Here is a 24,934-nt window from a genome sequence, read left to right as displayed (position 1 = left end):
AGTGGCCAGTATGAATTAAACAACATTTGCAGTGTGGGAAAGAATTCAGCTTGCATCCAGATGGCAGTACTCTGGTGTGTACAACAGGTTCTGTCCCAGTTTACTTACAGATGTAGACCCAGTGGTCAGAGCAGGCCGCAGCCTTTGCCATGACAGTGACTTCTGGTGCACCACTCGCAGGTGTCCAGGCTGGCAGGTTGCTTGTGGGTCTCTCTCAGAGCAGCTGCCTTGGGTTAAGACCAGGGTTTAGAGCCTTGCCCAGTCAGAGTTGAGTTATTTGCCGTTTCCCTGCAGAAATCTCTTTGCCAGTTAGCTTTTGGGAAGGCATCTTATAAGCTGACAGAAGTTTAGTTCAAGGAGACCTATGGAAAGCTGGGCCAAAATTGCTGTGGTAATTATGATTTGGGTCTCTGGTATAAAACTTCCTCTTGAGAAGCCAAACTGAGCTCAGGCCCTGCCTGGTAGCCAATGATTTTATACTCTTAAGGGCAGCCATCTTTTATGAAATAGACTGCAAAGAGCAAAAGTTACTTCTCTGTCCTTTCCAGTGGACATTAATCCCTCTTTGGTAGAGATTCTGCTGTCAGTCAAAGTTTGGTAGTGCTGTCTAGCCTCCCTAGCCTAGGTTTGATTAACATCTATCAACATAATAACAGATGGAAGATTATTTAAACCTATGATATGAAATAATCATTTTGCCATGAAGACATTCCTCTGGTCTTCTTACTGGTGCTGTTTAATATGAAATGTAATCTTCTGAAACACAAATACTATAAATTAGCAAAATTTACCTCATTACCACCAAAAAACATTTTATTTCTGGCATTAATTTTGTTTATCCAAGCAGCTTGTGTTACAAGGAGAAAAAAGAAAAAAAAAGAAAAAAAAAACAAGTTTTCCTCTCTTTGAAGACATATTAACACTATTACTGTGTCACTGTTTCCTCTCCAAATAGTTTTCCATTTGTTTCTACAGCATTTAATTTATGTGATGAAATCACTGACAGATGCAGATCAAAGAATTGCACGTTTCTTGGACTTTTGAAAGTGAGGTTCTTGGGGAGGTTGTTTATTTTAAAGACAACCATCTTTCAGATGATGTTTCCAATAAAAACTTTGTACCACAGTGTTATGTCAGATGAATGTCAATGCTTTTTGTTTGCTTGTGTTTAATTTTAAACTTTGTGTATTTGTGCACTATTTCTCCCTCACTCTTAAAACAGAGGGAAGTAGGCAAGAGGTATCAGGAATGACCTTTGTGGTCACTTCAAAGCAAGTTATAGTTGGTGTTGCACTATTTTGATACTTACTGCTGTTTTGATGCATCTTTTCTTTAAAAGCTTCTCCTAACAGTGGAGAATATTAACCATAGATGCAAAAATAACCAGTACAGTCATGACGTGCAGCTACTGGATTTCTTAGAAAATAAAGAATCAGCGAGGGGAAAATATTAGCTTGGATTACAGATTTAGGAATGGAATAAAAAGTTCACAAGCCTAAATATATGTGAAGACTACTTCCATGAACTCTGTGGAGTGCCAGTATGCCCTTTCTTACCAACTTGGACTAATTGGTGCCCTTTAAATATACCAGGCACTATAACAGTAAAGAAGGAAATGTTTGTTCAGCGATTGTATCCGGTCTCTATCAGAAGCCAGCTTCTACCGTGGAAAGCTAGCCAGAGAGAACTCCTAGCCAGGCTCAGGCTTTTTCCTCATCTGTATTTGTTTGTGAAAGCGTATTTCCATGTCAGTTCTTAAAGGTTGATGTCAGGTATCACCCTGCATAAGAAGGAATGACATAGCACTTTGTATCCTCAGAGCAGATACATCTGAGATTTCACTCTTGCCAGCCCCCTGCTTTCCCCAAGAAGAGACCAATATGTTCATCCAAAACAGTCACCGCTGGTATGTCTCCACAGAGTACTTCCTTTACAGAAATCATACAGAATTGAAGGAAAGCCAAGAACAAATCATCTTTTTTAAGGACAGATGAATACCAGCGTTCACCATAATTCCATGATTCAAACATTAAATTTTGGATTGAATCAGATTCCTAAGGGCTTAGAGCAGTCCCAGCACTCAGTTTTTAATCAGCCAGTACCCTCCAGACCAGGATACCTCTTGCAGCCCAGAGGACTATTTCCAAATTGTGAACTAGGTTTCTTTTTAATGGGTTTTTATCTAGCCCAACAAGCCTAAAAGAAAGTTTTGCTGATTTTTCTCAGTGCTAAGTGTTTAAAAAAGTATTAAAGAAAAGCTAGAAAGTAGCTACTTTCAGTGTTAAAGTTGCTACTTGCAATAGCTTGTACCAGTAAAAGGGGATGTTTTGACTACACTAACAACAGCGAATGGAACTGCTCCCTGGGAGGATATACAGGGCTTGAAATAAAGCTCAGTGCATGCAGCCTGCTGTGGCACGCAGAAGGGAAGGAAGGTCAAAAGCCCCCTTACACCCACCCTTTCACTGCCACATGCTACTGAAGAGGTTAAGTCCTTTGTACAAATGGAAAAACAACCTTTTGGATATTTTCTCCAACTTCTAACCTCTGGAATCTTTTTTGCTTTTCGCACATCCTTGCCTCTTGAGCTAACATTTTGTGTTCCTTCTCCAAATACCCACATCTTTCTAGCCTTACTGATCTCATTTCCCCTGTGCATCAGCCAATACACTACTTTCACAAACCTCAATTCCTCCAATCTCAATCCGATTCCTCATGCTTAACTCATTTCTTTTCAAACATTCTTGGATTTATGAGTTCTGCCACTATGAAATAGGACAAACACTGTTCCCTCCATGAAAGGGAAAACTGATGGGAGTAGGATATCGTCTTGTCTTAATTACAGGTATTAGAAACAGATCTGCTATGCCAGAACTAACCTGCCTCCTCTGGAAAACAAACAACCCAGACAGTGGGCTTGCAAATAACATAGGCATCATCCTGATTAACAAGGCACGTCAACTAAAGGAAAGTTTGATCTTGAAATATTGGAGCAGATAAATAAGATATTTGCTAGAAAATGAGAATACAATAATACCTCCACAGGAAACAGCAGCTTCTCTCTTACTTCCAGAATGCATTCTGGAACACCTACTTGGAGAAACAGCACTCCCACCCCATAAGATCAGATCACTGGGCTTGAACAGCAGGTCCAGGGGCAGAATTACATTTCTCTGCAGACAGCAGACTGTGGCTGTCACTGATCAAATGAGGTCAAAGGAGGACACTGCTTTCTAGTGACATAGCTTAATTACAAGGAATAAAGGAAGCAGAGCAGAACCCCTCCCATGTTTACCAGCATATTCTCAAGTGTTTTAATGAAAAAGTTTGAATGAATAGATATTGTGAGAGGATTCAGAAGTTACCTCCAGGAAGCAAGCAGAAACTTTCAGCAGCTGCTAAGAAGCAGTGAAGGCGAGAGATGCTTATGGAAGCAAAATTATTCTGTCATCAAGATGAGGAGAGTAAAGACAGACACAAGGGATGTATTAAGGAAAGGTGGTGTAGCGGGGAAGTTGCCAAGGAGGAGCAGGTTCACCCGAACACCAGCATAGCAGCTGCATCCACTTTTCCTCTCTACCACTGATCTGGCTGAGCTGAACCAAACTAGCATCAGCTGAATCTGTCCCTTGAAGGGCCAGCAGCCACCCTGACACCTAGTCTTTGCCTTCAGCAGAGAGGAGTCGCTCACTCTTACTTTGGAGACTGCCTTATCTTTGTGGTTTTCCTTTGCCTGAGACTGAGTTTGGAGTAGACGTGACTCCTGACAGGTTAGCAAAGTTTAGCACGCATGTACAGCACTGTCAAGCACAGAGACCAAGGAAGCTACTCTGTCTCCCACTCTTCCAACGCAAGGGTGATTTGAAACAGAGTCCTTATCTTGCACCGGGGTATCTCTCTGGATCACGTACCTCAAATGCCAGACCCACCCTCATTTTTCCTCAGTCAGGAGCATCTTGCAAGTGACCTGCCAGCACAGAGGAGGATACCTGATCCTACCCAGCAGGCAGGGAGAGCACAGCTCTGCTCTGGGGCAGCCCCACACAGCATCTCTTCCCTGTTTACATGTCCCAGCACAACACAAAGGTTGCAAAATCATATAATGTATTCATATCTTCAGATCTGTGCAGCTTCGAAACTCCCTCAAGAACCATGTCCACGCTTTCCCATCCATACACAGAAGACAAGTAACAGTTGCTCTGCCTTGCTTAGAGCTCTGTGTAATCACCTTTTGGATCTTCTCTCGGAAAATATTGCCTTAGCAACAGCTGAGCAGTACTAAGACAGCGATGTGCAGGAAGGGAGTTTAGGGTGATTGGGAAACCACTGTTCTATGAAAATGTGAAAAATATTGAATAGAGTTTAATTTCCTTGAAGTTACTGTAGTCAGTGACAAGGAAGTAAAAAGCTACACATGAAATACCTCTGGCTGTGCACCATGAAGTTTGACTAGACATACCAAATAACCAATGCAGGCAGCCATGACTATAGGAGGGTTTTTTGATTATATACTCATCACTGAAACAGCTTTTCTACATTTATAAAGTTCCTTTTTCCTCATAGCCACATTTGAAGGAAATTCAGATAGCATGTGTGCTGTTATACTAAACACTAGTTGTGGAATGTTTCATTTCTTCCCTCACTTCTACGGAAGCTAAAGCAGTAGTTATGTTTCCTAATAGGGTTTATAATTTAGGGACAGCTGACACCTCTTAGTCAGTTTATCAGTGACCAAAAGACAATTCTGTTTGCTCATATGTTATTAAAGAGGTTGAAAATGAATCCTTAAATAAGTACTTAGCTTGCTTTTAAAGCAATACCACTTCTTTACCATGAAAGTCATAAAAATACACATGACATCACAGAACTTAAAGGTTCACAACTTTGGTTGTTGAAAGCTTTACAGCTATCTGCTTTGATTCATTTGGTTTGAAACTTGGCTTGGTCTAAAATTTTTTGAGGCTAAAAACATTTTTTTATGGACAGCATGCGACAGAGTATAGCTAGGCCTTTTTTTTTTTTTTTGCCTCCCTTAGAGTGAGCAAAAGTGATTTTCTTCAACTACTGAAATGCTATATGTAGAAGAAAAACTAAATAATTCCAAGTCACGGGCTTCAATAGTTCTTTATTTTGCTTTTTACAATAAAGTCTAGAGAGGAATGCAGTAAACAATATAAAAGCAATCTCCTTCATAAAAATGCATACAGCATCAGAAGCAGCTTAGTAGTTAAAGAGAACAGTGATCTGCAAAATGGAAGCCATTCTTCTGTTGGTTCACGTTTTTTCACTCTAATAATGATCATACCCTGGGAGATGCACATCAGTAAATCAGATGTTTAAGACAAGGTTTAAGTACTTTTTAACAAGTCATTAGACCTAAATAAGGGGTAGGTTCTTCATCTCTCAAGAGGTACAGTTGGAATAACAGCTCTGGGGAAGAAGAGAATGTTACAGACCATTTTTGTGCCATCAAAATTGTACCCTTCTGGTGGGGATTAATCTCTGCCTCCCCACTCTTGCCTCTGAGGAGCCTTATGGCTGGGAAGCTGCCTTCCTGGGCAGCTTCCAGGAACACACAACACTGCTGCTATGCCACGGAAGTCCTGCACCTTGACACTTTGCAACTATTTCTCAGGCCTTGAGAGACTGAATTCTGCCAGGAGTTAAAGTAGACTCTCGTGGTGAGTTGGGTTTTTTGTTTTGTTTTGTTTTCTTATTTGGTGGCATTGTTTTGTTTTTAGCAGATAAGTATTTATACACATGCAAACGTATAATATAGGTATTTGAAATACCAAAGAAGTGGCCAGTTCTGCAATACCACAGTCAGCCACATACAGAGACATCACAGATGAAGCATTAGATGGCTACAGGTAAAGGGTGTAGGTGAGATACTCCCAGGATACACACAGATGTCAGATCTCAACAGTTGGGATGCTGATTTGTGGTTTACATAATTTAGAGTTGTTCTAGCAGAGTACACATTGATACACATGTGCAGAGTAACAGGAAAAAAAGGCAATATTTAAGAAACTCCACTGTCTTTCATTTGGAAAGAGAAGAAAATATTTATGGCCAAGATTTTCTTTTTTGTTTTTTCATCATTAAAATTGTGGCAGGATTCCTTTCTTCATGTAACATCCCAGTAGGAGTGTGTACTAATGATACTATACTCACATTAAGCCTGGACTTTAAAAAGATATTAACTGTTTGGCTACCAATTTTATGCATTGGTGGAGATAACTGTCATCTGTATATCTTCTAAAACAAGATTTGCTGCTTTAGTTTTCTAAGTAACACTTTCCTGAATTTCAGTGAAAGGGATTTGAAATTTAAATACATGTATTAACATACTGTAAAGATATCAGTATACTTTCCCTTTGAAAAGATATCATATGGGAGGTTGTGCATACGGATGATAAATTACTGGACTGACAGCAGGGTCTTAATCACACCCTTAGGGAAGTATTTCAGTTGCATCTTTCTCCTCCTATTTCTGGTCTGCTTCATCCATTTACCTTTATCCTTTTTAGGTCATAAATATTTTTTGTTATGAGTCTGTGCAGTAAGGATCCCGATGGTTTATTAAGAGCTAGTAAAAACTAATACCAGTGCAGTTCATGGTCACTGCAAGTATATTTACAGGTATCTAATGAGAAAGCTTCAGTCCCTAAGAACACCTCTGAAGTTGAAAACTTGAATATGAAAAATACATATGCATTCGACATTGTCTTCTAGAAATGTTTTATAAGAGGCTGCAGTTTGAGAATTAATTTCTTAACCACACTTGACTTTGTTATGTTAAGCAGATGACTGCAATTTTACTTTTTTTTTTTTTTCTTCAAACTAATGCTACGGCATGGCATGAGACAGTAAAGGAATGTTACAAACCAAAGTAGAAAAATCTTACTATATTTTTAGCAATTTAGCTAGAGAGAAAACACTCATGTTCTTCCTCAGCTTTTCATTGCTTCCTATTTAGACCATCTAGCTCTCTGGCAGTAAAAGCATGTGTAGAATAAAAATAGCTCCAAATTGTGGGTTCCGTTGAGTAGTAGTGTTTCTCCTCCCCCTCCTAATACATGAACCTCTTACTGAAATGAAGAAAGCCTTTCACCCAAAGAAAATTTACCAGAACAAAAGAAATCTGCCAAAATTAATGTGCTCATGACTGCTGGCATAATTTCCAGTATAATTTTTTCAAAATACAGGGTGGGATCAAGCACAAAAAAGAGATCACAATCAGCAGTGGTAGGATGTAGGCTTTCTTCCATGACTGCGATGCACACACCATGGTATAAGTCCGTAGTTCCCCCGAGAAACCCACTCTAAGTCAGAGCAAGAACTGTTTCCCAGAGCACCTAGATTCATTCTATTTTCATAACCTGAGCTCCTCACAAACAGTGTTCTACCACAGTTTGAGTGGACTTCTCATATAAAACCCAAGGTCCACCTACAGCATAATAAAAGATGAAAGAAACTTCTCTGGCCTACTGGTCTTGTCTCAGAGAAAGGAATGCATTATATGACTGATAACTTCTTTCAAGCTCACATTTCTCTGTAAAATAGATACTGAAACAATACACAGTGATTCAAAGCCTAGTTCAGCAAAGGAAACAAAGATTTTCTACACCAAACCAAATTGTTATCCTCACTTTACTTTTTATATGAGCAGACAATAAGTTTTACCAAAGATGTCCTAAACACCTCATTTTCAAAACTGGCAGCCTGTTAGATACAAGCTCCAATCTTTCTGAAAAAAGCTCACTACTCCAGTTAGTATCTATGTAGATAGCCCATCAGTCCTGACAATGGCCAAGCAACCCTTGCTGGCTTTAACTTCAGAGCTTCTGAACCTTGTTGGTTGATCAGTTGCCTGAATCACCAAATTGCAAGTGATTTTAACACAAACATTGATTTCCAAAACATAAATACAGACAGGTTATGTGCATAGGCTCATCGAGACACAGCTGAAAAGAGATTAAGGAAAACCACTTGATTCTTTTCCTCTAAACCAACCCAGAGATTTGTCTCCTCCTCTGCAGCTAGCTTGAAAGCTATAGACTGTGTTTAACTATGAAATCAAGCGTGCATCCCTTGTATCTTATGCTATCAGGCCACATTCATATGAGTTTTTAAATACATAATCCATTCTGACCTCACTAGATTCAATTGAGATTATTCCCCCTTCTCACTCCCAACACCACCTCAGATATTACTGGTTCTTAGCTGATACAGAAGGCATTGCCCTATAGACTGCCTTCACGTGTCCAGAAGCTAATGTTCCTTCAGAAAGCCAGGTGCAGCCACCTTCTGTGCCAGCTGGCTTTGGAAGCAGAAAAAGAGCTCATCTAAGTCATCAGCAAACTATACCTGGAGGTCTGTCGAAAACATCTTCTATTTGCATATTATGTAGCCTTGAGCATAAGAGCCATTATTGACAGCTAGATGAACACACACACTTTTAAATAAGAGAAGCCTATCTTTCTATAGGTAGTTGTAAATGAAAATTGCCCAGTGCCTAGAGACACTTTGTGGGTGTAAATTACACCTTTAAAAAGAGAAATGTGTTTGTCTACTCAATTAGAAGTACACCATCTATTCCAAGCCTAGAGACTGATTACATGTTGTTTTTACAGCATAACACTACAGTGAGGCCAACAGGCAAATTAATACTGAGTGCAGTTGCTGAGGAGCAGATACACTTTCTGGCAAACCTGAGAGTGTCATTTTATACATTAAACATCTGTTTTGTCTTTTTTTTTTTATGATTATTTTCATCTTGTTACAACAAAACCATATATGGTAGGAAAAAGTCTTACTAAACAGAGCTGTTCCTGAAGTGACTCAAGATGGATGGTCTGTTTAGTCTATCTTAGAAATCTGATTTTCAATGAAAAAAAGGAATGTTAGAACTTATGAATTATACGTAGCCTTACTCTTTTGTGATAGTGCTAGAAGTCTCCCCTAGAAAGGAGTCCTGTTGTGAATGCCAGCCTCATCCTGACCCATATGGGAAACACTTGGGACTCTTCAGCCTTACTCCCGCAGACTTTAGTTTCCATGCAAGTAAGGGAGGTGAGGTCTTGCAGGTGGTTGCTCAGCTGAACACTCCAGGGATCAGGCCTTGAGGTGTTCTGCTGAGTCTGTAACCAGGAATACCAAACCTTTAATTTAGTTTTTATGAAGTCAAAATATGGCAAGGCCAAGAAGGCAGCCTCTCGTAAACTCTAGACTACAGAAGGAGAAAGACACAGGCTGCCCTGGAGAGAGAGGACACCAAACCAAGTAGTCTTGCCTTCCTTTTACCTGCAAGCCACTCAATAGGTGCAAAAGATTTGGAACTTCTGAACACAAAGATTCTTAAGCTTTATCATATGAGGGGACAAGGAGGAACATACTTATCCTCTCAAAGTCAGCAGGCTACAAAGTCAACGTGGCTACGCAAGAAGAGTACCATAATTGAAATACAATGCATGAACAAGACTACTACAGAAGGCAATTGGCATGATGTTCAGCTATTCAGCTGCCAGAAATAAACTAATCAAGCCTTGATGATACTCATTTGAATACTAGGGGGGTTAGACATTCATCTGCCTCTTAAATCAAAATGAAATACCTCAACAGAAAGCAATTAAAATATTACATGACAGTACTTCAGGGAGCATTTTAGCTTACAGTACCAGGGAACATTCTTTCACTGAACACCACTCAAGCATGAAGCATGTACTTGTTTCTACTGGTTAGCGGAGCAGCTTCCTCTCTCTTACCTCTGCTTCCCCCACCACTGCTAAAGAGAACCTTCAGTTGAAAAAAAATAAAAATTAAAAAAAAAATCCTTCAAATACATAATTGAAAAGTTTAGTGGATGTGTTACCACACATAATGTCTCCAGAGGTCACTCCTTGGTTCATGCAGGACTTTGCAGAATGCCCTTCTGGATGCTGCTATCAGTTTGTAACTAAAGAATTACAGCTTGAAGTTTTTGTATGTTTAGGTTGGCTTCTTTCAGCAAAAGCAACAGCTTACATAGTCGATCGGAGCCTTTTGCAGTTCCATGAGATAATGAAACAGAGCTATACTGGCCACCCAAACACTAGCTCCACCTGTACCACTTGGCTTCTTCTTTTGACCCAAAAGCCAGAACAACATAGCCAGACCACAGAAATCCTATACACATGCACTGCTTCCCATAGCGCTGCAAAGTCACTCTGTCACAAACATTTTCAGGGCAGGCCCCAGTAGCCATTCTGGGCTGCACAGAACACACACCAAGTCAGACCAGGGCCCCCTCCAGCCCAGCACCAAACACGAGGACAGAAACAGCCCCAAGAACATCATGCTTCCTGCACAGAAACACTCACACAGTCTCCAACAACTAAGAGACCCAAAACCTCCCAGCTTAGACACCACACCAGTAGCACTAAGGACCCACACACCCACCTCACAAGTTGTGCATCCCAAGTGCAAGTCTTCCACGGCCACCTTCTCCTCCCCACTCCCACCCACCTCTTCTATTTCAGGCACCAAGTGCAGCTGTTCAGTGATGCCCTTGTTGTGCTGATGGGCAGCACCTTGTACTATGGTCGGCAGCAATCCCCTTTGGCCCAGACATCCTGCCCCACTGCAGAAAGAAAGCCCTATGGAAGATAAATGCCCTCACTGCATACTGGCCTCACTGTTCTTCCCTCTTTCTGTGGCAGAAACTCCATGAAATCGGAGTGCCAGCTGTCAGACTCTTTTTTGAATTCTGTTAATGTTTTTGAAAACTAGTCACACCATTGTTTGTCTTGCAGTGTAAAATTACTTAATATATAAAATAAGTATCTTCAGAATACAGTAAAACAATTTAAGTGCTCAAAATACTTTATTAACATCATGAGGAAAGACACAGTTACTAATTTTGCTATTAATAATTACTTTTTTCTTGTGTGGTATTGGAACAGGGCCTGACCTTGCAGTTTTACTTTGGTAAAAGTGAGCAGTTAGTGATAGACGAGTCATTATCTGAGAAGAAAGCAGAAAAATACTTTTCTAATGAAATTTTACAAGTTTTCTGGAGTGACAAGTAGCTAGCAGATATTATCATCTCAGTGGAAATTAAATTCTTAAGTGCTATCTCGGACCGTACAAGTCACACTGTTGGAGCCTGCAAGGGACATAGCAGTGGAGCAGGAAAATGGAAGTCTTAAATTAATTGACTACCACATTAGCAGGTAATCTAGGTGGAAGTTTTCAATGTGGAAATGATGCTGTTTGGGTCTCTCTTGCACATCTTTCACCATATCTTTGCTGGTTGCTAAGAAACAGCAACGTGCCGGCACAGCAATCAGTCCTCCTCCATTCTCAGTGGTGGTTAATTGGCCTCTGTGCGAAGCTGGCTTCCGAGCATGAGAAAAACTTTGTGTTTACATACAGAAAACAACTGGAGAACAGAAGGTCTGTGCTAAGTAAAATGTTCAAATGGCATAAAGCTTTGGAAAGTTCACATTTACCGGAATATTTTATAATACTTGTGTCTAACAAAGGAATCGTGATTAGCTGTGTCCCAAAATCTGTCCTTTTGCAAACTTTAATGAAAATTCCCAGCTTGAGTGTGAAATCCAGTGGCTACAAAGACAAAGATTATGTGACTGGTTAAATTAAAAATAATGGGGGGTGTTCTCTGAGGTGGATAGCAGATATAGCATAAAGAGGTTTACAGCTTAAGAGAAGTAAAAGATGCTGCTGGTATTTTTTTAAGAAAATTTGAAGGTATAGTTTTTGTATGGAAACAAAGAATCTGGTACAAATTATGTGGGGATACAACTGTTTAGGTTACATAAATATACCTGTTTATTCTTGTCATCTGCATTTCTGATTTGTTTGAATAAATGTAAACATCATGGTATTGAACAGAAGTCTTAGCTTTTTCATTTGCTAGGAAATTTTCCGCTACTGCTTTTGTTGTACATAGTTGTAATCAAAGGATTTTATCATTTGATTTCCAAGCATGAGGGATACCTTTGTATTTCGTTATGAAAGAAGAATGAACAAGTGCCTGCTATTTTAAGGCTCAGGACAGATTTCTCATTATCTTTCTAAAAAACTTGTGGCAGCAGCAGTACTACTTTTATACTAAGTCAAGTAAGGGAATTTTAAATACCTCAGAAACCGGTTGCCTTTAAAGATAACCATTAAGAAGACATATACAGTGAATCAGACTTTAGGGTCTATAACCATAATACTGCAAAAAAAATACTGAAACTTGTCTAATGAGATCCTGCTAGATCCTGCGAAGTGAATAGCTGCTTGTGGGCCAGACGGATTTCTGCCTGCAGCACCCACAATGGACTACCTGGGTGTCTCTAATGGCATCTAAAAAGAGGGATAAAGAGTGTCAGACTGCTACTGGCCAGGGAGATTACCAAATGAGAAAAGTTAGGTGTTGTACATGAATGCTTGTAAAGATAGATAACTTACTTTCTAAAGTGACTGTGGGGGAAATCCAAAATACAGGTCAGAATCACTTCATCTTGGATGTTATCTAAGGACAATCCTATAGGAAATGTTTTAATTAGGACATCACCTTTCCAATGCTTGAGAAATTGAAATGTAGAAGAGGCAGGTAGCTCTGATTCCAGCTGTGATATCAAACAAGAAATCCTGCTGTGTACGATTTTGTATGATTTTCATAACTTCTGCTTGGGGGAGGAGGGAGGTCACTTGTTTATGTTTCATTTTTCTTTTCCTAATGGGGCTATTACGGAATGACATTTCTAACACAAATGCAGTGGACTTCTCAGTTCTCACTGAGCAGAGATTCAGACTATCTAGGTGCTAAGTGTTAACATTAATAGCTGGCTAGGTCTCCACTCTGTTAGATAGCCTTCATTTTAGTGGCTATCTACTAAAGCTAACATGCTGTGTGGTGACAGCTTTTTAAGCAGGATGCATTCTGCAACCAGAAATGAAAGCTATCTGTGGTCAGTATGCTTTGAAAGCTTTCAAATTATAAAAATGTAGAAAATGTTTTAAATCCTTATTCTAAAGTTATCATTCATTATCAGTCAAGCCTCTGTTTTCTTTCCTCTCCATAAAGGTACAAAGATTGATACATCTTGTAAGAAATCAATGATTATTTCATTTTACTACTGATTGGGATGTCAAAGGGCTTTTCAGATGTATTGTAAATAAACAATTTGACAGAGGCCACATTGGCAGTGACCCAAAAAGAAACTATGATAATTTTTGGAGCTGCTGAGTGCTATTTTGGAAATCAGCTGAAAAACTAGCTGTTGTCAAAGCAGCAGAGGAAGGTAAAACCATACAATCAGTGGGATGGCTGCAGCCCTGATGTAGCAGAGAAAGATATGTTGCACAGGCCCAGCACATAATGAAATGAGTGAATTGAGCAGAACTGGGGTGAGAGGGGGATAAGGCTTTCCCTCCTCCCACTCCTTCCTCTATCTTGTCCCAGCTGTGACCACGAAATTCATAGGGGTAAAAAAGGTTCTCTGTTAGACATGCTTCAGTAAGGACCTAAGGTCCATATACTAGTAAGGGCTTAAGTTGGCCTTAAGCAATTTGAAGTTTTGCAGGGATTCTCTACATGTTCCATTACTGCCAGATAATACAGTATTAAAAATAAAAATTGAAAAAAAAAATAAAACCTTCAGTTCTACCTATAAATGACTATTTGTGGTTGATCTTGGTTGGTAAGAGTTTTATGGAAACTTGCTGGCTTGTGAGACCGCAGTTTGAAAAAGCACAGTGGATGTTCCACAAAAATCCATTTAAGGGCATGTGTTTAAACTACATAGAGATGTATTTTAATGTCATTGCCCTGTGAATGTCATTGTGGAGCTGTAGTGAGGTGTGGTGCAATTCAATGGAATGGTGGGTTTTGCTGCTGATCCCCAAACCTGTGCATCACTTGATTGTAAGGAATGTTATCTGAGGGACTGACAGCCCTAACGAGCCTAACGTAGTGGCTTTAATGTATCTTTTGTGATATTGATCTGTGAGCAAAACTAACTATGAGTCAGAGTAGCTCAGCTGCAATAATTATAGGCTCATCCACTGACTTAGTGCTAATTGGTGATACCTGACAGACCGCCTGTCTTCTGGCTTGCTCCTAAGCTCTTTTAGAGTAAGAACTACATTCGTAGGGAACAGCCACAGTTCTTGCCATCCACATGCAATATAAGGGAAAAGTAGAGATGCTCTGCACATGATCAAGATCCATGCCCCTGCTCAGGGTGCGTCCTTCATGACCATAATTCCATCAATCTCTGCAAGGCCTACCAACTTACAATCTCCGCATGGAAACAGTTGCATTTTTATGAAAGCATCAGTTCAGGTGGTAGTTCTATGCCCAGAAAACTTGAGGGACTGAAACCAACCTAAAAAGCACATGCTGAAAACAGTAGATTGCTCAGTGAGTGCCAACCCCGTAATATATGGTCCCACAGAACAGCATGAGGGTATAATTCCAGTCAGTAGGAACTGCAGTTTGGGTAAACCTGTGCGCTGCCTGCACGTCCAAGTGCTGTTGAACATTGTTTCAGGGAAGTTCTCGTAAAGGCTGGTGGAGATGTGGATGCATGACAAATGGATTTGGCTTCCTGAATCCACTGGCTAAAACTCCTACGTATGGTGCAAGCAACGATAGCCGCTGTTACAGCACATGAATTGTCATAGCAGAAAGGGAGGAGCTGGCAGGACATACAGACACTAGGCAAGGACTGCATTCCTGCATTCCCAGTGGCATTTTTTGGCAGGTCTCTGTGGTCCAGTGTTTCAGCTTTCAAAAGGAGCTTTTGGAAAAAAGGCTATGGAATAGCCACTCGGTTTCCAGACAGAAAGCAGCAGTTCAGACCCACCAATTGCAGATTCTTTTTAGAGAACAACCCTAGAAATGAGTCAGTGAAAAGCAAAGCACAGAATAAGCTGCTGTTTCAATGGACAACTGAGAAATACACTTGTGGTGGGTTATTTCTGTCATTCTTGTACAAGAATTGTTTCCATCATTTTAAATCATTTTTCCAAGTAACACAATCTGGTTTCATTTTCCAGCTAAATGGAGGAGAAACCTTTAACTCTTGAAAACAATTGTCAGTAACTAGATGCAGCTAAGTAAACGTGCCAGGTACCCACGTAAGCCTGCTATCTGCTCCAAAGTGCTGGAAAAGGGAAATAGTTATTTGAGGGGCAAACTTAAAATAGGCAAACCCAGCAATACAGACAGTCCTTATGTACTCCAGAGGAGACAAACTCCTTCAGCTAGAACAAAGATCCCTGTAGCAGCAATGACTATAGCCAGCTATGGGAAGACTGATCTGCCAAGGAGTAAACACATCCCAGTTCTCTACTGCAGTGATTTTCAATGTTATGTTTCATTTTTGCAGATTACTTAACCTTTCTTCAGCTGAGAGCATTTACATAGTAAAATTAAGCCAATAATTGGCTAGGATTTCTTAATTACCTTTTTCACTGACACCTTGGAAAAGGTTCATGAGCTGCTCTGGTCTGGGTATGTCCACTCAGGTCTACAGTCTAGGACTACCTAGGTAAGTAACTTTCTTTAATAGTTTTTACTGAGAAAATAAACCTAAACCTCTGTAGAGGGTTATGATTTTTTTTTTTTTTTTTTTTTTTACTCTGTAGAGAGCTGGTACAAGTGCTATATAGCACATGTGCTGTGATGCATAGGTGATGTAAAACCTCTCTGTAAGCATCTGAACTTCATCCAACACAAGTGGGAATGGAAGTGCTTTGTGGTTTAATGGATTTCTTTTTTTAACGTTTGGCACTTTTGTTTTTAATTAATTTGTCTTTATTCCCCTGCTAATAAATTAGGTCATGGAGTTACACCTATTTCCTTCCATAGCTTAAGCAGCGTAGGTGCTACCACAGAGGTCAGTGTTTTCTGCACTGCTCTGTTTTCTGCAGTTTTTTGAACACGGTCATTATCAAAGGCTGAACAATGCAGATATAAATGAGCCATCAGAAGTTGTAAGCTTTGAAGCTCTGTATAACTGGTCCTAACTAAAAGCAAGAACTTAAGCATTACCAGCAGCAGTTACATGGACAAGAAAGAAACCTTTTATGTAGAGAGCGCCTACAGAGAGACTCCTACTGATCACCACTGCATGAAAGAATACCAAAGAGGAGATGTGTGAGACTTCTGTTGTACAAGGTTAATACATTGTCTACTTGAATCATGAACAACAGAAGAACAAACACAGAACACTGAGAAGTTAATAAGGAAAAGTCAGTCCGATTTAATTGGAAAGCATCACTTGGCTAGCTTCTTTAGTAATTGTTGGAAGCCATCCCAACTCTTTATATATTTAGAAGTGATGTAATTCAACTCATAAATAATTTCTTAATAAGCAACAGTTCTTCCAAAGTATGTGATTTAATCTTGCAGTATTTGAGAAATAGAACTATATTTAGTGCTTCCGCCATTTAGAACATTTTATGACAACAATAATTTATCCTTTGTTTATTTTAGAATTAGGGTAACCCAATAAATGCATTTGGTATCCTATGAGGTGACAAAGGCTTTGGACAGTGGATAATAAATGCTGAAGGAATTAATACTGTCAATCCTGTGGTGGCACAGAGATGAAGTTATAATATGATTATGGAAATCTACAGAAGTGTTTGCAAGATTAGACACAGTTAAAAAGCAAAGTCTTTACACTGCTGAAAAACTGGCAAAATCTAATGGTACTATGTTCTGATTAAGAATGAAAAGTTTCCTGAGAAAATTTAAAATACACATGTGTATGTATATGTATGTACACATGGACAGCTTTGTGTGTGTGCCAGAAGGGCACTGAGTCCTCAAACCAAGGTCAATATCAGCTCTGTTAATTTGAAGAGGAGCAAAGAGCTGGATTCCCAATTGCACAACAGGAACTCACTTTTTCAGCCAAAATCTATGCAGCAAAGCTAATGCAAACAATAGGCACTGGAAGAAAGGGCTGTCTGACAGCCTGGGAGAATGACAAGAAATCCTGTGGAATTCTGTCCAAAAGACATGCATTTCCAACAATATGTCAACCCTTCCACATTTTCAAAGTAGTTTAATAAGAAAGTTCCCTGCTTATATTAAAGCTAGAGATAGCCTGTAATTTATGAATTTCCCTCCGCTCAATTGAATAAGTAGTTACAGCCATAATGTATGTCCAGTTTCAAGTCCTTTTAGGTCTGGAGTAATTACCATTCTTCAGTGAATCTATTAAAAGTCTGATGAGGGCAGTGCTCCCTCCCTTGCTATACAAATGTAGTGGTTTATCAGCAGAGATGCAAGCATGCCAGTTTACACCAGAGGACTTGGCTTCATATTTTAGGATGAGCAAACAACAGTTTCAGAGGCTGGAACTGCACCTTGGGGCAGGAGAAAAGGAAAAACTGCAAACGAATTTTGATTCAGGAGTTATGTTTTCCTACGACTTCAGTGCAAATTTCAGCAATGCTCTGACTCATCTTTGGGATATTAGTCAATATGACAATTAAACATTAGCTTGTATGAACAGAGTTACCTTTGTGCAGGCAAAAATTTAAGACACATTTGGAAGATATGGGGGGAAAACAAATCATTTTTTTTAATTCTATTTTACACTAAATTCTACTCATTTCACTCAGAGTAACCTATAAATGACTAAGCTATTTACATGAGTAAGTTTAAGCAGGGCTTGGCTGTGAAGTCCCTCGCTGTTAAAGCAGTATGTTTTGATTAGTTTCAACTTTCGGTTTAAAAAAGAAAACAAATAGTACTGAAAATCAGCGAGGTGCCAAGGCTGGAAACCTGGAGTCTCCTGAGCCACCAGTCTTTCCAGTCAGGGCACTGCTGCAGAGCAGGGTTTTAAGAGCTGTTCTCTGGCGCTGGAGAAAGAAATGGCTTTTCATTCATTTTCTTCCCACTTCGGGGGGGTTAGTCAGGACTAACGGAGTACAATACGTTCATTATTGTACCTGTTTGGAGGAGAAGGATTCTATATTTCCACGTGCAGGTGGCTTTGCTGGTGTTACTAACCTCTTGCAGTTAGTCAGGGCTGCAAAAACATCACTCCTTGGTTTGCCCCGCTCACGCTCAGCTCATTCCATTCAGTTCTGCACATCTCAATTAGGGAAAGCACACCAAACAGCTTTACTCCGCAGAACTTGGTCATTAACAGCATGCTGCTGCCGAATGTTGCAAACTCTGCAATGAATCAGAGGAATTTTTTTCCACTGAGCGTTTTAAAGGCTCCACACAGACATATCTTGCCATAAAATTGAGTTGAGCATTGTCACTTCCCCAAGTAAACATCAAGTCTGAAACATTCAGGCAGCGGTGGCCATCTTAAGCTGTAACTCCAAAAATACAGCAAAAGTCAGCAACTAGAGGTAATTGACACTTTGGGAATTGTTATAATTACAAATGCTTTTGAGGGGAAAACCACACACTCTGTGTTGCATGAGAAAGAAAGATGAAGCTGTTAGAGGAAAGTGATGACCCTTCTGCATTCAGAGCTGTACTTCCTTGTTAACCCGAGGATGGAGGTTGCATCTATAAATCTGCTGTTTCCCATGCCAACATTTCCGTACAGGTTCCTTACCAGTAAAACAAAGCATTTCCTTACTGTGACAGTGACCACGGTACAAAAGTGTACCAAGAGCCCCATTTGTTAAATTCTGTGCAGTCTCCCTATCTTATCTGAAGCAGCCAATGTATTAGTGCTTAAATGGCATAAGGAGGTCCTCATGAAAGATACCTTATTGACAAACCTCAGACTGCCCTGTATTTAGCTGCCAATTACCAAAAGCAGTCCCTGGCCACTTGAATTGACCGTGGCCCCTGGAGCAGTAGCACAGCCCACTCCTGTGGCCAGAAGAGCAGCAGCTGTGGTGTCAGAGTTGTAAGCCCACCTTGGAACTGTTTCCACCTCTGCACTACTGCTGCTCAGGTATCGGGTATCGTGGGATGAATCAAAGCTGAAGCAGGGGATTATGTGTACACTGAATAATTAATATTAAACAAGCAATCCAAAAGAACATTATTTTGTAGAAAGCCTGTGGGAAGAAGAAATCAATTTAGCTTGCATCTTTGCAGCTAAAGAAAATAAAGCAGGTATGTTTTGCAAAGGGGATGAATAAAACAAGAAATGCTTCTATTAATGCAATACAAAACGTCTATTCAACAAAGAGCAAGCTAATGCACTATGTGTTGTTCAGTACTGTCTAATCTTTCCTCATCCAAATAGGGATGGTTTTTGGTTTGTTTGCTTTTACAGTGTTCCTGGTCAAACAAATATCTGTGTGGTCGTACAATCAAGTAGGAAAATAAAAAAAAATCACATTGAACTCCCTACAAGATACTGAATTTCATAGAAATACACCCTTATTATTTGGATCATGCAAGACATTGTAAGAGGTCTCAACTAGCTTTGGCACTTTTTTTTTTGGTAAAAAAGTCCATTTTTTTTCTACAACAAAGAAAGAGGGGAGAAGATTACACAAGTAGGACTTTTAGAACAGAGTGTGATTACGGTCACCCATATTTAACCAAAACACATTAACTAGCATATGGGATAAGAATGACAGCCAAAAAATTACATAGAACTAAGAGTTCCAGAGATCTTATAAATCATGAGAGCTTGGTGGAATTACCTGATATTATTTCAAAACTTTGTTATTATGGTGTTGGGGTTGTTTTTTGGTTTGGTTTGGTTTTGTTTTGTTTTAAATCATCCACTGCAGACATTTCTTCATTTGTATCTCTCAGGCAGTTTTCTCATTTGCTGCTGTTTTGGTGACCCGTGCCTTTTGTCCCTTCGCCTTTAAAACTAAAGGAAGGACAACAACATTGAAAGTCACTCTTAATCCAGCTACTGATACAAGTGATTTATAGTCCTTATTCCAGATTAATTGCATTATAATCTTATGAAAACAAGAAGGAAGAATGAGGCAAGAACAAGCACAGTAAAATTTGATTGTTCTGTTTGAGAAGTTGTCATAGTAAAAAGTAAACATAACTAAAGGAAACCAGAAAGTCCTTCTCTGTGTTTACTGATCCAGTCCCCAGTCTGGAAGATCAGAACCCAAAGATGCCAAAGACAAGCATTTGGAATTCAGGACATTAATTCAGGCAGAAGCCACTGTGCAATGCATGGTTACCCTCTGGTAGCTGTGGGAAATTAGAATGATAACACCAAATATCTTGTACAGAGATGATAGAGTCTGAGAAATATGGTGCAGTGAATCACAAACACAAACCACACACTGGTTGAAATGCCGCCTCTTTAAATAGCAAGTTCCCTCTAAAAAAATTAGGGAAGAGCACCTGCTGGGTATTAAATCAGTCATGGATGAAAAGTAGTTGGAGTCAAGCCTGAGCACACCATGGAAAATAGGGAAGCATCCTTGGAAAAATAATCTGCCTATTATCATATATAATATCAGAATTTTACATAGCCACCTTAGGATATTACCATTGACATGAGCAAGCACTGTTTCATGAAAGACTGAATACAGCAAAACAATTCTGGTCTATGCAAAAGGAGGTGGAATGATGTCCTAAAGCTCCTTGTTAGTTTGCAGCTGTAGAATCTACAGGTATTTCAGAAGCAGATCCTCAGAAGCATTTCATCCAGCAAGTGCTGCATGATATACAAAGAAACTTTGTAAAGAAAATAAGAACAAATATTTTCTTTAAGCGTTCTGTTTTCTGTAGTTTATCTGAGCAGAAATCTAGATAACTGTGTTATCACATCTTAGCCATTTATTTCCATTTTCCTAAAATTATCTTTATAAAGAAAATGAAGGACAGCTACCTCCAGATGCATATAGTTTCATTGATTCTTATGTCAATAAATAGGACTACATAATGCTTGGGGAGTTGAGTTTTTGTTTTTAAATAAAGGTCCTTTACATGTAAATGCAAATAGGGTAACTTAGTAACACAAGAATGCATTATAGGCCTATCTAAACATTCAGGTGTATATTTTTCCAGTACTGAAATTTGCCAAATTATTTTATGGCTTTGGTCTGTTTTTTTTTTTTGTTTGTTTTACTCTGTGTTAAAGCAGGCAGCCATAGAATTGCCAAGCAGCTCTGGAAGTTTCTGGACCATACTCATCACAATGTTAGTGAGATTTATCAGCCTGCATTTGTCCAGTGTACAAAGCAATGCAATTAATGCAGCTGTCCAGATTAAGAAAATCAGTGCTGCCCCAATTAAATTCTTGGAGTATCACATTTATAGATTTGCTATAAACAGCATTGATATTTACAGTTAACCAAAAGTCACTGGGTACATCCCAAGACAGTAACTGAAGGGCGGTTTGTATCCTATGTGCAAATTCCAGGTGAAAAAAAGCGTCAGCCAACTCTGAACACAAACGTGGGCCAATACTTAAGCAAAGACAACTGACTTGGTTCTTTTTAACCCTCACCCCAAGTGACGCCGTTTGTCAGAAATCTCACAAGCTCTAACGTGCTGCTTAGATTTCACTGTGTAAGTCTCTCACCATGTAAGAGAGCACATTCTGTCATTGAGCTTTATTTCTTTGATAAAAGCTTGCCACAAGTTTTTTGCCACACGTATGTTAAAGTCAAGTGTCAACTGATGCAACATTATGCCAGCACCACTGGGCTGTGCTTAATGAGAGTTCACACAGTGGGAGGCTAGTCTGAGAGGCTCATGGGGGTGCCCATTTGCCATAAGAAAATGCGCACTTTAACATTTATCATCACATTAGGGCAGGCTGTTACGGGTAAAGCAGTGTGGAGAGCTTTGCATGCATTTTCTGTGTAAGATGGAGCGTTTAACATCTGGGGAAAGGACATTGAAAAGCAGGTAATGGTAAATTGATTGCAGGCTTTTGGCTTGAGGAAAGGCCAGACAGTCCCCCCAAGGGATGGGGGAGCACCGTCGTGGCAGCAGCACCCCAACTAGCCGTGAGACACCTGTAGCTAGGGAAGGCATGATGCTTCCAGCAGCCAAAATGCAGGTGAAACGAGCTCACCCCAAAGGCAGAGATCCTCAGCAGCTCCACCAGGCTTGGAGGAAGAGAACAGACTGCTGCAAAAAGAAATTATCTGAGTAGACTTGGAAGGTGACAGGGGGGATAAAAATAAAGCACACTAGCTCTTGAGTTTAGCAGCCAATATAGCCGGCCTCACCTTAGTGGAGCTGAGATATACTTCTGCTCAGCGCTTTGCCGTGGGAAGCCTCAAGTCTATTGCAGGGTGGGAAACAATAACATCACACTAGCAGCGCAAATTAGCAATAATTAAAATGAAGAAAAAAAGGGCTTCTATTACACACCAACATTAAACTCGTAATGTTGAATATATAGTGTGCTGTATCTGTATGAACAGGGCAGCAAACTTCTTTTTTGGCCTGTGTCATCCTAGGAAGTTTCTTTAACTTTCCTAGCAATTGTCATTCATTTAAATGATACGTTATATTTCAGGATATCAGTCAACCTGATTACTCAATAGAGTTTATTTAAATGTTACTGCTAACATTTTATTCCTTATGAGCAATATAGAAATATTTATATAAGTGGAGCACAAGAGCTGGATTATTCTTTTCCAGGATTTGTGGTACAAACAGGAAACTCTTGAGATTTTGGCATGAGAATTCATAGTGACGAATGACACCTATGTGGCCATTCCTTCTTAATGTTCCATTCATCATTTAAAAGCATACAAATATATCATTTGATTGAAGGCTCCTCAGGCGGTGACTGCTTTCTGCTCCTTGTTTATGTAATTAGATTTGCATGGCCTTGGATCACACTATGACAACCACAGGAACTACAAAGATGCTGTTTCAGGAAAAGCTGAAACCTACAAAAGCACATGAACATGGTAGTCTTCTTTCTCTAGACAGGCAAATCATATGGATCCCTAGACCCTCCTGCTAAAAAGCATCAGGCCTTTTGTCAGAATTAGGGCCCACATGGTCTGGCCTATTCTTACCTGACAAGAGTCCCCCTAGGCAGGGTGCCTGTACGCAGCAGTACAGAGCAGAACCATGAAATCCCCTCTTCAGGAAAGGCAGCAGTATTTTTCTTCATTGTAGAGAAAGTTGATTGTGAAACATGAAACTGGACAGAATCCAGTTTGTTTCTACCAGCTGGGTGAGAGATAAGAAGCAGGGCTTGCCCCACTTCTTCTGGCAGAATGAGCCCTGGAGGCAGCAGATCCTTAAGAGAACTGAGAAATGCCAGCTTAGGTCTCTAGGAAAGAAGGACTCGCCAAGTCCCAATAGCGGAAGAAACCAAGTAGTGTTTCCCTCAGATGACATCTGGGATGTCTAAGGAAGCCCCACACGGGGTGGCCACTCTGAATGCCATACCTAATCCAGCAGAGACCAGGCAGGTCAAACATACTCAGCAGCTTTCTAGGCCAGCCTCAAGGAGGTGCCTATGCTTAGAATCACCCAGGAGGAAAAGCAGCTTATCCTTGGCTCTTTAGTTTGTTTAGAAAGCCTTGGTTTCTTTAGCATGCACTGGAGAATCTAAAAATTTTGGATATTAGAAACAGCAAAATAGAACAAATACCTTCAGAGGTAGCAGTTGTTTTGCTGGAATTAATTATTTGAGAAAGCACAAACTTTAGCAGAACTGAGGAATTGTTATTCTACTTCTTAACCAGATACAGAGGCAGCAGCTCTGCTGGCATATGAAACAGCAAGATGAGAACAGCACAGGGGCTGTGCTACATTTTTCTCCTAATATTAAGCTGGGCCTCATTCAGGATATGTAGTCTCTCTAGAGACTGTTGTGACTGCTGTATTCGGAGGTAACATTCCTGCGTGATACTGGGTATTCAGCAGGATGGTTTTAGTACATGTGTAGTTATCAGCACAAATAATCTCAGTACGTGTGTACTCAGACTCCACAGAACTGAAGTCTCATGAGGGACAGCATTCTGCATAGCTGTGTTTATTAGAGGCTTGTCTGAGGATTTTCTTTGGGTAACATAATCAGTGGATTTTTCCCTCTGCAAATTGAACCCCAATTCCATATAGGTGCATTAACATATGAGAATACATAGAAAGCATCACTGTTAATTATGTTCCTCATCAGAATGAGACAGACCTCCTAAGAGCTGTCTTGAACATTTCAATACTTCTCTAGCATCTTTTCCCTTTCTGCTCTCCTGAAATAAAGGGTTGCACTTACAGTGAACCTCTCCACCATGGGTGGTACAGCTACTGCTGTTAAACTGTTATTAGAGTCTCCTTGATGACAGAGGAAGCGTCCCTGTTATCAGGATGTTCCTCCTGGCTTGATGTTTTACAACATATAGACAATGAACAAATTAAAAGCATGAAAACAGATTACCACCATTGGCATTTATCCTCTAAAGGAGCTCTGACTGTCAGATACTATTTATGTTACTTGGGTCAGTTACATAGCTGTGAAAGTATCAATGCCATGCTTATCACTTCAGTTTAAAGCTGTAACAAGAAAACCATCATCTGTAGTCTAGTTTGTCCCCCCACTTTTTCCAGTACAGCCTCAGGATTTTTCCTTCATTAGAATAAGACAAGACACTAGCTTTTGGTAGATATTATTCATGCAGATTTTGAACCAAGGAGGAACAGAATCAACATATAAATCCACCTTTTTGAGCTTTGTATCCTTCCACAGAAAATAATCTTTTGCTCTTCTTATTGTTAGATTTGGCTTTATATTCATTTGGGTATACTAAGGTTTTCATGGTGTAACAATTCACATCCTTTACATTAAAGAAAAGGCTGGATAAAACTGGTCTTTATAACAGGATTTCAGAGAACAGTTAGGAGAATTTAGCAGGTGGTCTAGTTCATGTGGATAGATACATAACAGTATACATTTCTACATGCACACCCCACAAGCCATCTCCTATTCCATTTCAGTGCTTTGTGCATCTTGACTGGGCACTTGACCCATGCTGCTGGTGAGCA

General features: G+C 39.9%; 1 protein-coding gene across 1 annotated transcript in view; it reads left to right on the top strand.

Annotated features, from left to right (window-relative positions):
• Nucleotides 1-24,934, top strand: part of TNFAIP8L3 (TNF alpha induced protein 8 like 3) — a 46,592-nt gene that overhangs the window by 7,419 nt on the left and 14,239 nt on the right. The window lies entirely within an intron of this gene.

This window comes from Anser anser, assembly GCF_964211835.1.
Source record: "Anser anser genome assembly, chromosome: 10".
Lineage (NCBI taxonomy): Eukaryota > Metazoa > Chordata > Aves > Anseriformes > Anatidae > Anser > Anser anser.
The sequence above is the reverse complement of the archived record's forward strand: the minus strand, read 5'-3'. Positions and strand labels throughout refer to the sequence as shown.